Source organism: Triticum aestivum, chromosome 1B (genome assembly GCF_018294505.1).
Source record: "Triticum aestivum cultivar Chinese Spring chromosome 1B, IWGSC CS RefSeq v2.1, whole genome shotgun sequence".
Classification (NCBI taxonomy): domain Eukaryota; kingdom Viridiplantae; phylum Streptophyta; class Magnoliopsida; order Poales; family Poaceae; genus Triticum; species Triticum aestivum.
The window spans coordinates 400,516,806-400,531,428 of NC_057795.1; the positions used below are offsets into that span (position 1 = coordinate 400,516,806).

General features: G+C 42.5%; 1 pseudogene; it reads left to right on the plus strand.

The window, feature by feature from the left end:
- The first annotated feature begins 357 nt into the window (after positions 1–357).
- LOC123091724 (chitinase 8-like) lies at positions 358–1,651 on the plus strand (annotated as a pseudogene).
- The last annotated feature ends 12,972 nt before the right edge of the window (positions 1,652–14,623 follow it).

A 14,623-nucleotide genomic window follows, 5' to 3' on the forward strand; every position in this document is an offset into this window, starting at 1 on the left:
AAATCAGCAGCAACCATGTGTATCTGTACACCGTCGCAGGAAGTCTGCGCGTATCACCAACGCCCTGAAAAGAACTTGTTTGTGCAGACGTGTGGAATTCACGTAGAAGTATATACATGGGAGGCCATATGCGTCTGCAAGCACGCGGCTGCGAGAGTGATAACGAGACGCCACATGCGTCCATCGTCCAGTCACCGCGGCCCGTCAAATTTTCTCCCCGCAAAGATGGGCGCAACGTGGAAAAGTATAGGCGCGCGATGGACCGTGCATCGTCACCGCGTTATCCCCGCGCTGCACCCCGAGCATGGCAGCTATAAGTACCGGTGCAAACCAAGCAGCAGCTTCATCACACAGGCCTCTTGCAAGCTCTCCTTGAGCTATACATTACACGAGCGATCTGCTGTACGTGAGCTAGTGAGCATGGCGCGGTTTGCTGCGCTCGCCGCGCTTCTGCTCGCCGTGGCGGTGGGCGGCGCCGCCGCGCAGGGCGTGGGATCCGTCATCACGCAGTCCATGTATGCGAGCATGCTGCCCAACCGCGACAACTCGCTGTGCCCGGCCAGGGGTTCTACACGTACGACGCCTTCATCGCCGCTGCCAACACCTTCCCGGGCTTCGGAACCACCGGCAGCGCGGACGATGTCAAGCGCGAGCTCGCCGCCTTCTTCGGCCAGACCTCCCACGAGACCACCGGTACGTCAGTCTGTCAGTGTTGATTTCGATTGTTGTTTTCAACGGAATTCGTGGCTGTCTTGATTAACCGAAGTACGTGTTTGTGCATTCCGTGCCAACGTGCAGGCGGGACGAGAGGCGCTGCCGACCAGTTCCAGTGGGGCTACTGCTTCAAGGAGGAGATAAACAAGGCCACCTCTCCACCCTAATATGGGAGGGGACCCATTCAATTGACAGGGTGAGCAAAATCGCAAATTATTATAGCTTACTCTGAAGCATCTTCGACATGCAAAATGATATATAGGTCAACGAAAATATCACAGACTCAAATAATCTGTAGAAGAAATAACAACAAAGACCTGATCCAAACCTGATCCAAATAAGCTTTCGTTTTCGCGTGCAATTAATTGTTAATAACAACAAAGACCCGGCTGGGTCTTGGTTGCTTTGCCGAAAAGGTTGTTCTGATGAACCAGTAATTCCTCGTGCGAATGACCAGGCAGTCCAACTACGATCTCGCCGGGAGAGCGATCTGGAAGGACCTCGTGAGCAACCCGGGCCTAGTGTCCACGGATGCGGTGGTGTCCTTCAGGACGGCCATGTGGTTCTGGATGACGGCGCAAGGCAACAAGCCATCGTCCCACGACGTCGCCCTCCGCCGCTGGACGCCGACGGCCGCCGATACCGCTGCCGGTCGGGTGCCTAGATACGGCGTAATCACCAATATCATCAACGGCGGGCTCGAGTGTGGCATGGGCCAGAACGATGCCAACGTCGATCGCATCGGCTACTACATGCGCTACTGTGGCATGCTCGGCACAGACACTGGAGGCAACCTCGACTGCTACACCCAACGAAACTTCGCTAGCTAGAAGTTGCTTGCTTGATGTATACAGATCCTACGTCCATCAGTGTATGCACACTTTACGAATAAATGGCAATCCATATGCCATCGTGGAATAAAGAATTTAACATGTCATCACGTTTTAATTTACAATACAACATGTCTGTAAACTGTTCAATAAAATCATATTGCATCAATTGTTTTGTTTTGTTTTGTTGTACACAAGACAAATGTATAACTGGCCAACTGGTGTGATGGAAGTTGTTGCTTGTCCAGTAAGGACATCTCCAACGCCGACCAGTAAAAGGAGAGTGAAATTGTTCGATGCGTGATTGTGGCGTCCTTACACATTTTGGCCTCTGTCTCGGCCGATAGTGATTGTGTGGACCCTTCTGGAGCTACTATTCCACGCTACGACCGTCAGTTGTTGCTTTAACGCTCGCATGGCTCGGTCTATAAAGCTCTCACTCACTCAACTTACATCCATGCTCCGCTCGCTTGCTTAGCTTTTTTCCCTTGCTCACTCCACTGATAACACAGAAAAAATGTATTTTTTTAAAAAATTGCTAAATACAAATATTTTCAATAACCTAAAATTTTTGGATTTTCAAAATGTTCTGAATTAAAAAAACTTGAATTTTTAAAAATGTTATGAAATTATAAAAATATTCATGGATTTCAAACAGTGTTTGTGAATTTGAAAAAAGCTTCACAGATTTATAAATGTTTTGCATACTTTAAAATGTCCATGAACTTAAAATATATTCATGAATTTTAAAAAATGTTAATGTATTTTAGAAACTTTCATGATTCTTTTAAATGTTCACAAATTTCAACAAATATTAATGAACTATAATATGAAAATAAAAATAAAAAGAGAAGAAAACATGAGAAACAAAAAGGAAAAATGGGTAAAAACCCAAATAAAAACTATTAAATCAGAAGGGAAAACACATAAAATAAAATAAACAAAAACCATGCAATACCTCCCAAAACATTCTCAAAGCGAGAAAAAACGACCGAGGCATTACAAACTATATTTTCTTTTGAGGAAAGCATTACACAACATAGGTGTAGATTACTCTCAACCAGGTACACACCCTTATAAGCAGGCCCATGACCCCCACAACCAACGACACACTAAGAAGCTCTAAATGGAGGCACCTTAGTATTTGAATAGAAAGATATGTGCTGATGCGGAGCATCCTTCCATCATCCCCATGGACTCTATACCAACGCACCAAGCACTACGTGGACCTATGACAAGAGCTCAAGCACACACAATGGAAACCGAGGTGAATTCCTTCCTACTTGACATGCATATGGACATGAGTGGAACTTGGTTGCTACCTCACAAAAACGCATTATGTATCATTAGGTACGAAGCGGAACACCACCAAGGAGGAGGAGAAGCACCCCGAGTCCCCACGGAGGAAGAAGGAGACCAAGAAGAGCAAGTCTGCAGGTCCCAAACGACCCCGTGCACACGGGCCCCTGAGACTCCGTGTCCATGGGCTATCCAGGGAGTTTGCGCTGTAGCATCCCGTGCGCACGGGCGTGTACCGTGCACATGGGACCGGGCCCTACAAGGATGGCCGGCTGAGTTTCGCTATTGGGCCTCCACTTCATCTACTTCGTCCCCAAGCCTATATATTCCATACCTAGGATCATGTTTAGGGTTAGAGAAGACATATGTAAGATATTTGAGAGCTTTGCTCCTTCTACCCCCTCCATTGGAGATCAAGGCCTCTTAGGAGAGGATCCACTTGTGGACTTCAAGACCTCCACTTTGAGAAGATTATCATCAAGACCTCATCTCCTTAGGAGTGGGAAGAACCTTTACCTGGTGCTTGTTTCCCTTGATTGTTCATGTATTCTTGTCGATCTATGTGTTTGCTATTCTAGTGGATGTGTAATTGGGTTTTGTTGGAGTGAATTCCTCTTTGTGTTCTTGGTGTTCCTCCCTTTTTTCCCTTCCAAGTGTGAAAAGACCCCTCTTAGCGTTTCACCCTACAACATCTTGGTATCATGAGCAAGGTTGATTCACATGTTGGAATCCCTACCCCCATTTGCTAGCTTGATTTTGTTGTTTTTCGTCCTAATCCAAAAATCCCCACCAAAAATAGCCCCAAAATTTTCTTGAAATTTGTTGGTTCTTGTGAGATTTGGTTGATTTGATTCACGAATTTGGTGTTTGACAAGTGGATCTCTACCCCTTACCACCATTACCCACCCTTCCCACCATCGATTTTGGCCAGAATTTTGAAAATCCCCACGGATCCGAAGGTGTTCTTGCGCTCCCAGAACACCCCGTGCGCACGGGCCATCGGGACCTCGTGCACACGGGCATCACTTACCCCGTGCACATGTGCCATACAGAGCAGTTCGGCCATACCCATTTTTCCACAATTTTGCCTTTCCACCACCACATTTGATCTTCCGCAATACTTATCGTGAGTGTTTGAGTTTTGGAGTTGCGGTTCTCACGTGTCCTAAGGTGTTTCGGATACTTAGGTGCGATTTGTGTTCATCATCACCGTCACTCATCATCGACTTGGACTCCACATCAGATTTGACCACTCCATCTTCATACCAACCGTAAGGAAGGACGGTAACCTCGACGAAACCATTGTATTACTCTTGCCATTATCTTGATAGCCTCGAGCCTCTTTTGCATCACTTACCCATCAAAACTAGCGAGTTGAGAATTGTCGGGCCACACTTTTAGTGCACCTTTAGTGTTACGTCTCTCTCGTGCATATCCTACTTGGATCTCGCATTCCGGCTCGCATATCAAGCATTGTTGCATAGACAAAAAGAAAAAGAGAAGAAGCTTTTAAGAAAAAGAAAATATAAGCAAAGAGCTTGTAAGCAATAGCATCGAGCCTCATAGCATAGTTACATCATCTTGGTCACGACATACTTAAGCATACTTGGGATAGTAGACGACCCGTTTCTCTCTTAGGTTGGTGGACTAGAGTATCTAGCCCATTAGAGAAATTGAGCTATGTCTATTTAGTATCTGTACAACAAGAGCTTTTCCGTGGTTCCACCTCTTAGAGCTCATTCCTTGGTTGTGTGGATCCCATTTATCTTTCGTGCGTGGGTTCCTAGTTATATCCTTGGGTTCGATCTATTTGTCTTACTCGTGATTTGTGCATCTTTTCAAATTTTTCGACATCCTTGGCTAACATTCGCTTGAATTATTTGTGACATTTCCTAATAGAGATCCTCCATAAGCCTTTTACTTGTAGGTGTGAGAAACGAAACCCGATACCAATTCTACTATTATAGCATCACGTGGGATCGTACTTGATACATCCACAATCTTCAGAAAAGGTATCTTTGGTATTGTTCTCTCATTTTCCTACTCAACACTACTTCTACATGATGGATAGGCCCACTTCTTCGATGAACCCTCTCTTCGCGGATCAAGATAACGAACGCGACTTCGTCACCAAGAATCACGTCTTCATCGCGCGACAAACTCTACATCAAGAAAGTGAAGCTTTGGGTGATCGCATCGAGCAACTCGTCATCGACCTATGACAATCGGAAGCAAGACAAAGGGACTAACTCAATGCCAAGCTCTCCAAACAAATGGAAGAATTCCGCAACATGATCGTGAGCTGCGCATCTTCCTCAACCTCTTCGCCAAGACGGCGCCACTCAAGTCGTCACTCATCGTCATACTCTTCTTATGATGCGAGTCCTCCTCGACGCGACGAAACTCAAGATCACCAAGCTCAAGAAAATCCTTTCCATGGCAATGGCCTATAAGACCGAGTTTGTGCACGTGAAAATGCACGATGCCAAGAACAAGAAGCCATGGATCAAGAGCAACCACAACCACATCGTCCACGTTAAGCATCACAAGATGGCCATGCAATCCGGCAAGAACAACAAAGTCATGAAGCTCAAGCTCAAGCGGCTCAAGACGCGCTCCGAGAGTCCACTCGAGTTGTTGCCCAACACAACCATCACGTACGTGAGCAAGAGAAGCACTTCATCAAGCACGACAAGAAGACGCCGACCGACGTGAAGAACAACAAGAAAGGCGAAACCGGACACATATGCCTCGACCTCCTCTACACCCAGAGCGCAATCACGACGAAGATCATCCTCCATGTCAAGAGCAACACCAAGCAGATCGAGTGCTTGAAGACCCTATTCCATGCCAAGAGCAACATCAACACCGTCACTATGATGAAGAACTCCGCTACGGCAAGCTCAAGTTCACCATGCCCAAGTTCTCCAGAAGCAACGATCCCGAAGAATACATCTCATGGGCATTGAAAGTCGACAAGTGATACGTCTCCAACGTATCTATAATTTATGAAGCATTCATGCTATTCTATTATCTGTTTTGAATGATTATGGGCTTTATTATACACTTTATATTACTTTTGGGACTAACCTATTAACCGGAGGCCCAGCCCATATTGCTGTTTTATTGCCTGTTTCAGTATTTCGAAGAAAAAGGAATATCAAACGGAGTCCAAACGGAATGAAACCTTCGGGAGCATGATTTTTAGGAAGAATAAGATCCGGGAGACTTGGAGTTCACGTCAGAAGAGCATCAAGGAAGCCACAAGATAGGGGGCCGCGCCCACCCCCCTGGGCGCGCCCTACCCTCTTGTGGGCCCCTCGAGGCTCCCCCGACCGACTTCTTTCGCCTATATAAGCCTACGTACCCTAAAAACATCGAAACAGAAGATATATCGGGAGTTCCGCCGCCGCAAACCTCTGTAGCCACCAAAAGCCTCTCGGGAGCCCGTTCTGGCACCCTGCCGGAGGGGGATCCCTCACCGGTGGCCATCTTCATCATCCCGGCGCTCTCCATGATGAGAAGGGAGTATTTCACCCTCGGGGCTGAGGGTATGTACCAGTAGCTATGTGTTTGATCTCTCTCTCTCTCTCTCGTGTTCTATCTATGGCACGATCTTGATGTATCGCGAGCTTTGCTATTATAGTTGGATCTTATGATGTTTCTCCCCCTCTACTCTCTTGTGATGAATTGAGTTTTCCTCTTGAAGTTATCTTATCGGATTGAGTCTTTAAGGATTTGAGAACACTTGATGTATGTCTTGTCATGCTTATCTGTGGTGACAATGGGATATTCACGTGATCCACTTGATGTATGTTTTGGTGATCAACTTGCGGGTTCCATGACCTTGGGAATCTATGCATAGGGGTTGGCACAAGTTTTCGTCTTGACTCTCCGATAGAAACTTTGGGGCACTCTTTGAAGCACTTTTGTGTTGGTTGAATAGATGAATCTGAGATTGTGTGATGCATATCGTATAATCATGCCCACGGATACTTGAGGTGACAATGGAGTATCTAGGTGACATTAGGGTTTTGGTTGATTTGTGTCTTAAGGTGTTATTCTAGTATGAACACTATGATGGATTGAGTGGAAAGAATAGCTTCATGTTATTTTACTACGAACTCTTGAATAAATAGAACAGAAAGCATAACTTTGAGGTGGTTTCGTACCCTACCATAATCTCTTCGTTTGTTCTCCGCTATTAGTGGCTTTGGAGTGACTCTTTGTTGCATGTTGAGGGGTTGTTATATGATATATCTATGTTATTATTGTTGAGAGAACTTGCACTAGTGAAAGTATGAACCTTAGGCCTTGTTTCGTACCATTGCAATACCGTTTATGCTCACTTTTATCATTAGTTACCTTGCTGGTTTTATAATTTCAGATTACAAAAACCTATATCTACTATCCATATTGCACTTGTATCACCATCTCTTCGGCGAACTAGTGCACCTATACAATTTACCATTGTATTGGGTGTGTTGGGGACACAAGAGACTCTTTGTTATTTGGTTGCAGGGTTGCTTGAGAGAGACCATCTTCATCCTACGGCCTCCCACAGATTGATAAATCTTAGGTCATCCACTTGAGGGAAATTTGCTACTGTCCTACAAACCTGTGCACTTGCAGGCCCAACAACGTCTACAAGAAGAAGATTGTGTAGTAGACATCAGCTATCCAACGATAGCGCTTGTTGGGAGGCAACCCAACTTTACTTTTGTTCCTTGATTTTTGTTCCTGTTTAGTAATAAAAAATTCATCTAGCCTCTGGTTAGATGTGGTTTCATGTTTTAATTAGTGTTTTTGCCAAGTAGAACCTTTGGAAAGACTTGGGTGAAGTTTATGTGATCTTGCTGTAAAAAACAGAAACTTTTGCGCTCATGAGATTAGCTGCCATTGTTTGCTGGAGAGTGATTTTAGGTTGATTCTTTTTGCAGATGATTAATAGACAAATTCCTAGGTCCACCAATTTATTTCAGATTTTTTTGAGTTCCAGAAGTATACGTTTGATACAGATTACTACAGACTGTTCTGTTTTTGACAGATTCTGTTTTCATTGTGTTGTTTGCTTATTTTGATGAATCTATGAGTAGTATCGGAGGCTATGAACCATAGAGAAGTTAGAATACAGTATATATTACACCAATATGAATTTAGAATGAGTTCATTGCAGTACCTAAGTGGTGGTTTTATTTTCTTATACTAACGGAGCTTACGAGTTTTGTGTTGAGTTTTGTGTGGTTGAAGTTTTCAAGTTCTGGGTAAAGATTCGATGGACTATGGAATAAGGAGTGGAAAGAGCCTAAGATTGGGGATTCCCAAGGAACCCCAAATTAATATTCAAGGACAACCAAGAGCCTAAGCTTGGGGATGCCCCGGAAGGCATCCCCTCTTTCGTCTTCGCTCATCGGTAACTTTATTTGGAGCTATATTTTTATTCGCCACATGATATGTGTTTTGCTTGGAGTCTCATTTTCTCTTGTTAGTATTTGCTTGCTGTTATTTAGAATAATGTTTTGCATCTTAGTTTCAATAAAAATGTCAAGGATAGCCTTTGCCATGCTTATTTTGCTAGTATACATGTTGCTGTTTGAAAACAGAAAGTTTACCGCTGTTGAAAAATATCCCTAGAAAAGTCAGAGAATGGTATAATGTTGAATATTTTTGCATATTGAGCTCTGATAAATCTTCTACAGCGTAGTATTTTTCTCATAATTTTTGGAGTTAGGGAAGTATGATGAATCTTGCATTCTTTACAGACTATACTGTTTTGGCAGATTGCTGTTATGTTTGCATTGTTTGCATATGTTTGCTTGTTTAATGATTCTATTTGAGGATAGGAGTATTACATATGCAGAGACATTTAGTATGTAATGTTGAATAATAATTTTATTGATTTGTTACAGTAGAAAATTATAAGGTTTTGCATTGGTTTATACTAACCTATCTCACGAGTTCTTGTTGAGTTTGGTGTGGATGAAGCTTTTGATAAAAAGAGAAACCATGATATGAGAGGAATTAAGGAGACACAAAAGTTCAAGCTTGGGGATGCCCAAGGCACCCCAAGATATTATTTCAAGAAGTCTCAAGCATCTAAGCTTGGGGATGCCCCGGTAGGCATCCCACATTTCTTCTTCAACAATCATCGGTTAGTATCGGTTGAGCCTAAGTTTTTGCTTCTTCACATGAGTCGTGCTATCCTTGCAATGCCATTTTATTTTGGTTTTCTTGTTGTTTGAATAAGATACCAAGATATGAAATTCTTTAATGAGAGAGAGTCTTCACATAGTTACGTAATTATTTAGCTACTCATTGATCTTCACTTATATCTTTTTGGAGTAGTTTGTCATTTACTCGTGTGCTTCACTTATATCCTATGAGTAAATTGTTGAATGAGTTGAATGTCATAAACCTGAAATTATATATGTCTCATTTTCTTATTCCATGGGGAGTAATGACTTCACATCTAAGAAGTAGAGGTTGTAAATTTATTGAAGGTTAGCAAGCATTGTATTGGTCATTTGAACAGTTCATGAAAGAATATTGAAGGAAGAGAGATTTCACATATAAATATACTATCCTAGACATCTTTTATAATCGTGAGCACTCATTAAGTATGACATGCTAAAGAGTTGATGTTGGACAAGGAAGACAACGTAATGGTTTATGTTTTCTCTCATCTTAGTTAAAGTATATTGTCATGGATCATTCAAACATGTTGAGCTTGCCTTTCCCCCTCATGCTAGCCAAAATTCCTTGCACCAAGTAGAGATACTACTTGTGCTTCCAAATATCCTTAAACCCAGTTTTTGCCATGAGAGTCCACCATACCTACCTATGGATTGAGTAAGATCCTTCAAGTAAGTTGTCATCGGTGCAAGCAATAAAAATTGCTCTCTAAATATGCATGACTTATTAGTGCGTAGAAAATAAGCTTTGTACGATCTTGTTATGGAAGAAATAAAAGCGACGGATTGTATAATAAAGGTCCATATACAAGTGACAATATAAAATGACATTCTTTCGCGTTAAGATTTTGTGTATCCAACCCTAAAAGCGCATGAAAACCTACTTCCCTCTGCGAAGGGCCTATCTTTTACCTTATGTCTTTTACTTTATGCAAGAGTCAAGGTGATCTTCACCTTTCCCCTTTTTTCATTTTATCCTTTGGCAAGCACTTTGTGTTGGGGTGATCCTGATATATATATCCAATTGGATGTAAGTTAGCATGAAATATTATTGTTGACATCACCCAAAGGTGAATACATTGGGAGGCAACACTATAAGCCCCTATCTTTCTCAGTGTCCGATTAAAACTCCATAACCATTAGTATTGCGTGAGTGTTAGCAATTGTAGAAGACTATATGATAGTTGAGTATGTGGAGTTTGCTATTCCTGAAAATAAGATGAATTGCAATTGTTTGATGACTAAGAATGAAGTTTGCTAGTTTTCAAGAAAGTTTATGGTCTATGCTTTAACATGTGAATTGCTTGTTACTTGTTCGTGAGAAGTTTTATGAGATGAACTACTGTTAGGACATATAATCATGCTAGAAAAGGTGATTGAAATTATCATTGATCAAACTTGTGCACCTTCTAGCATTCACACTTCATAAATTCTTTCTTTTATCATTTACCTACTCGAGGACAAGTAGGAATTAAGCTTGGGGATGCTGATACGTCTCCAACGTATCTATAATTTATGAAGCATTCATGCTATTTTATTATCTGTTTTGAATGATTATGGGCTTTATTATACATTTTTATATTACTTCTGGGACTAACCTATTAATCGGAGTCCCAACCTATATTGCTGTTTTATTGCGTGTTTCAGTATTTTGAAGAAAAGGAATATCAAACGGAGTCCAAACGAAATGAAATCTTCGGGAGCATGATTTTTAGGAAGAATAAGATCCGGGAGACTTGGAGTTCATGTCAGAAGAGCATCGAGGAAGCCACAAGATAGGGGGCCGCGCCCACCCCCCCTTGGCGTGCCCTACCCTCTCATGGGCCACTCGAGGCTCCCCCGACCGACTTCTTTCGCCTATATAAGCCTACGTACCCTAAAAACATCAAAACAGAAGATAGATCGGGAGTTCCGCCGCCGCAAACCTCTGTAGCCACCAAAAGCCTCTCGGGAGCCCGTTCTGGCACCCTGCCGGAGGGGGATCCCTCACCGGTGGCCATCTTCATCATCCCGGCGCTCTCCATGACGAGAAGGGAGTAGTTCACCCTCGGGGCTGAGGGTATGTACCAGTAGCTATGTGTTTGATCTCTCTCTCTCTCTCTCTCTCTCTCTCTCTCGTGTTCTATCTATGGCGCGATCTTGATGTATCGTGAGCTTTGCTATTATAGTTGGATCTTATGATGTTTCTCCCCCTCTACTCTCTTGTGATGAATTGAGTTTTCCTCTTGAAGTTATCTTATCGGATTGAGTCTTTAAGGATTTGAGAACACTTGATGTATGTCTTGTCGTGCTTATCTGTGGTGACAATGGGATATTCATGTGATCCACTTGATGTATGTTTTGGTGATCAATGGTAACCCACAAGTATAGGGGATCGCAACAGTTTTCGAGGGTAGAGTATTCAACCCAAATTTATTGATTCGACACAAGGGGAGCCAAAGAATATTCTCAAGTATTAGCAACTGAGTTGTCAATTCAACCACACCTGGAAACTTAGTATCTACAGCAAAGTGTTTAGTAGCAAAGTAATATGATAGTGGTAGTAACGGTAACAAAAGTAAAGACAGCAAAAGTAATGTTTTTGGTATTTTGTAGTGATTGTAACAGTAGCAACGGAAAAGTAAATAAGCGAGAACTAGTATATGGAAAACTCGTAGGCACCGGATCAATGATGGATAATTATGCCAGATGTAGTTCATCATGTAACAGTCATAACATAGGGTGACACAGAACTAGCTCCAGTTCATCAATGTAATGTAGGCATGTATTCTGAATATAGTCATACGTGCTTATGGAAAAGAACTTGCATGACATCTTTTGTCCTACTCTCCCGTGGCAGCGGGGTCCTATTGGAAACTAAGGGATATTAAGGCCTCCTTTTAATAGAGAACCAGAACAAAGCATTAGCACATAGTGAATACATGAACTCCTCAAAATAAGGTCTACACCGGGAGTGGTTCCGATTATTGTCACTTCGGGGTTGCCGGATTATAACACATAGTAGGTGACTATAGACTTGCAAGATAGGATCAAGAACTGACATATATTCATGAAAACATAATAGGTTCAGATCTGAAATCATGGCACTCGGGCCCTTGTGACAAGCATTAAGCATAGCAAAGTCATAGCAACATCAATCTCAGAACATAGTGGATACTAGGGATCAAACCCTAACAAAACTAACTCGATTACATGATAAATCTCATCCAACCCATCACCGTCCAGCAAGCCTACGATGGAATTACTCACGCACGGCGGTGAGCATTAGGAAATTGGTGATGGAGGATGGTTGATGATGACGACAGTGATGAATCCCCCTCTCCGGAGCCCCGAACGGACTCCAGATGAGCCCTCCCGAGAGAGATTAGGGCTTGGCGGCGGCTCCGTATCGTAAAACATGATGATTTCTTCTCTCTGAATTTTTTCCCCGAAAGCCAATATATGGAGTTGGAGTTGGTGTCGGAGGGCCACCACGGGGCCCATGAGGTAGGGGGGCGCGCCCAGGGGGGGGGGGGGCGCCCCCCACCCTCGTGGACAGGGTGTGGGCCCCCTGGTTTTCATCTTTGGCGAGGATTTTTTATTAATTATCCTAAGATATTTCGTGGAGTTTCAGGTCGTTCCGAGAACTTTTATTTTCTGCACATAAAACAACACCATGGCAATTCTGTTGAAAACAGCGTCTGTCCGGGTTAGTTCCATTCAAATCATACAAGTTAGTGTCCAAAACAAGGGCAAAAGTGTTTGGAAAAGTAGATACGACGGAGACGTATCAACTCCCCCAAGCTTAAACCCTTGCTTGTCCTCAAGCAATTCAGTTGGCAGACTGAAAGAGAAAAAGAAAAACTTTTACAAACTCTGTTTGCTCTTGTTGTTGTAAACATGAAAAGCCAGCATTCAAGTTTCAGCAAATATTATTAATTAACCACACTAACAATAACATAAAGGTCTCACAATTACTCATATCAATAGCATAATCAGCTAGCGAGCCATAATGATAAAACTCGGATGACAACACTTTCTCAAAATAATCATAACATGATATAACGAAATGGTATCTTGCTAGCCCTTTCTGAGACCGCAGAACATAAATGCAGAGCACCTTTAAAGATCAAGGACTGACTAAACATTGTAATTCATGGTAAAAGAGATCCAGTCAAGTCATACCCAATATAAACCAACAATAATGAATGCAAACGGCAGTGTGCTCTCCAACGGGTGCTTTTTAATAAGAAGGATGATGACTCAACATAAAATTAAATATATAGGCCCTTCGCAGAGGGAAGCAGGGATTTGTAGAGGTGCCAGAGCTCGGTTTTTAAAATAGAGATTGAATAACATTTTGAGCGGCATACTTTTGCTGTCAACGCAACAACTATGAGATGACGATATCTTCCATGCTAAACAAATTATAAGCGGTTCCCAAACAGAATGGTAAAGTTTATACTCCCCCTCCTCCTCAAGCATCAATCCATGGCTTGCTCGAAACAACGAGTGCCTCCAACATTCAACGGGTCCCAGGGGGAGTTTTGTTTGCAGTTATTTTGATTTAGTTTGCATAAAGCATGGGACTGGGCATCCCGGCGACCAGTCATTTTTCTCGTGAATGAGGAGCGGAGTCCGCTCCTCTTGAGAATAACCGCCTAACATGGAAGATAAGTGCAGCCCTAGTTGAAACATGAGTTGCTCGAGCATACAAAACAGAATTTCATTTGAAGGTTTGGAGTTTGGCACATACAAATTTACTTGGATCGGTAGGTAAATACCGCATATAGGAAGGTATAGTGGACTCATATGGAACAACTTTGGGGTTTTAAGGAGTTTGGATGCGCAAGCAGTATTCCCGCTTAGTACAGGTGAAGGCTAGCAAAAGACTGGGAAGCGACCAACTGGGAGAGCGACAACAGTCGTAAACATGCATTAAAATTAATTTACACCAAGTATAAGCATGAGTAGGATATAATCCACCATGAACATAAATATCATGAAGGCTATGTTGATTTGTTTCAACTACATGCGTGAACATGTGCCAACTCTAGTCACTCAATTCAATTAAAGGAGGATACCATCCCATCATACCACATCATGATCATTCTAATAGCATGTTGGCACGCAAGGTAAACCATTATAACTCATAGCTAATCAAGCATGGTAGAAGCAACTATAATCTCTAAATTTCATTGCAAATATGCTTACTTCATAATAGCTGACTCAGGAACGATGAATCATCATATTCACAAAAACAAGAGAGGTCGAGTTCATATCATCTTTTCTCATCACAATAAGTCCATCATATATCATCATTATTGCCTTTCACTTGCACGACCGAACGAAGTGTATAATAATAGGAGTGCACGTGCATTGGACTAAGCTGGAATCTGCAAGCATTCAATAAACAGGAGAAGACAAGTAATATGGGCTCTAAGTTAAATAAACAATCATGCATATAAGAGCCACTTCAACAATTTAATCATGGTCTTCTCCTACTGACCCCCAAAGGAAAGAAAAGAAAAGGAGTAAAAACTATTTACACGGGAAAGCTCCCAACAAGCAAAAGAAGAACGGGAAATATTTTTGGGTTTTCCTTTTTAA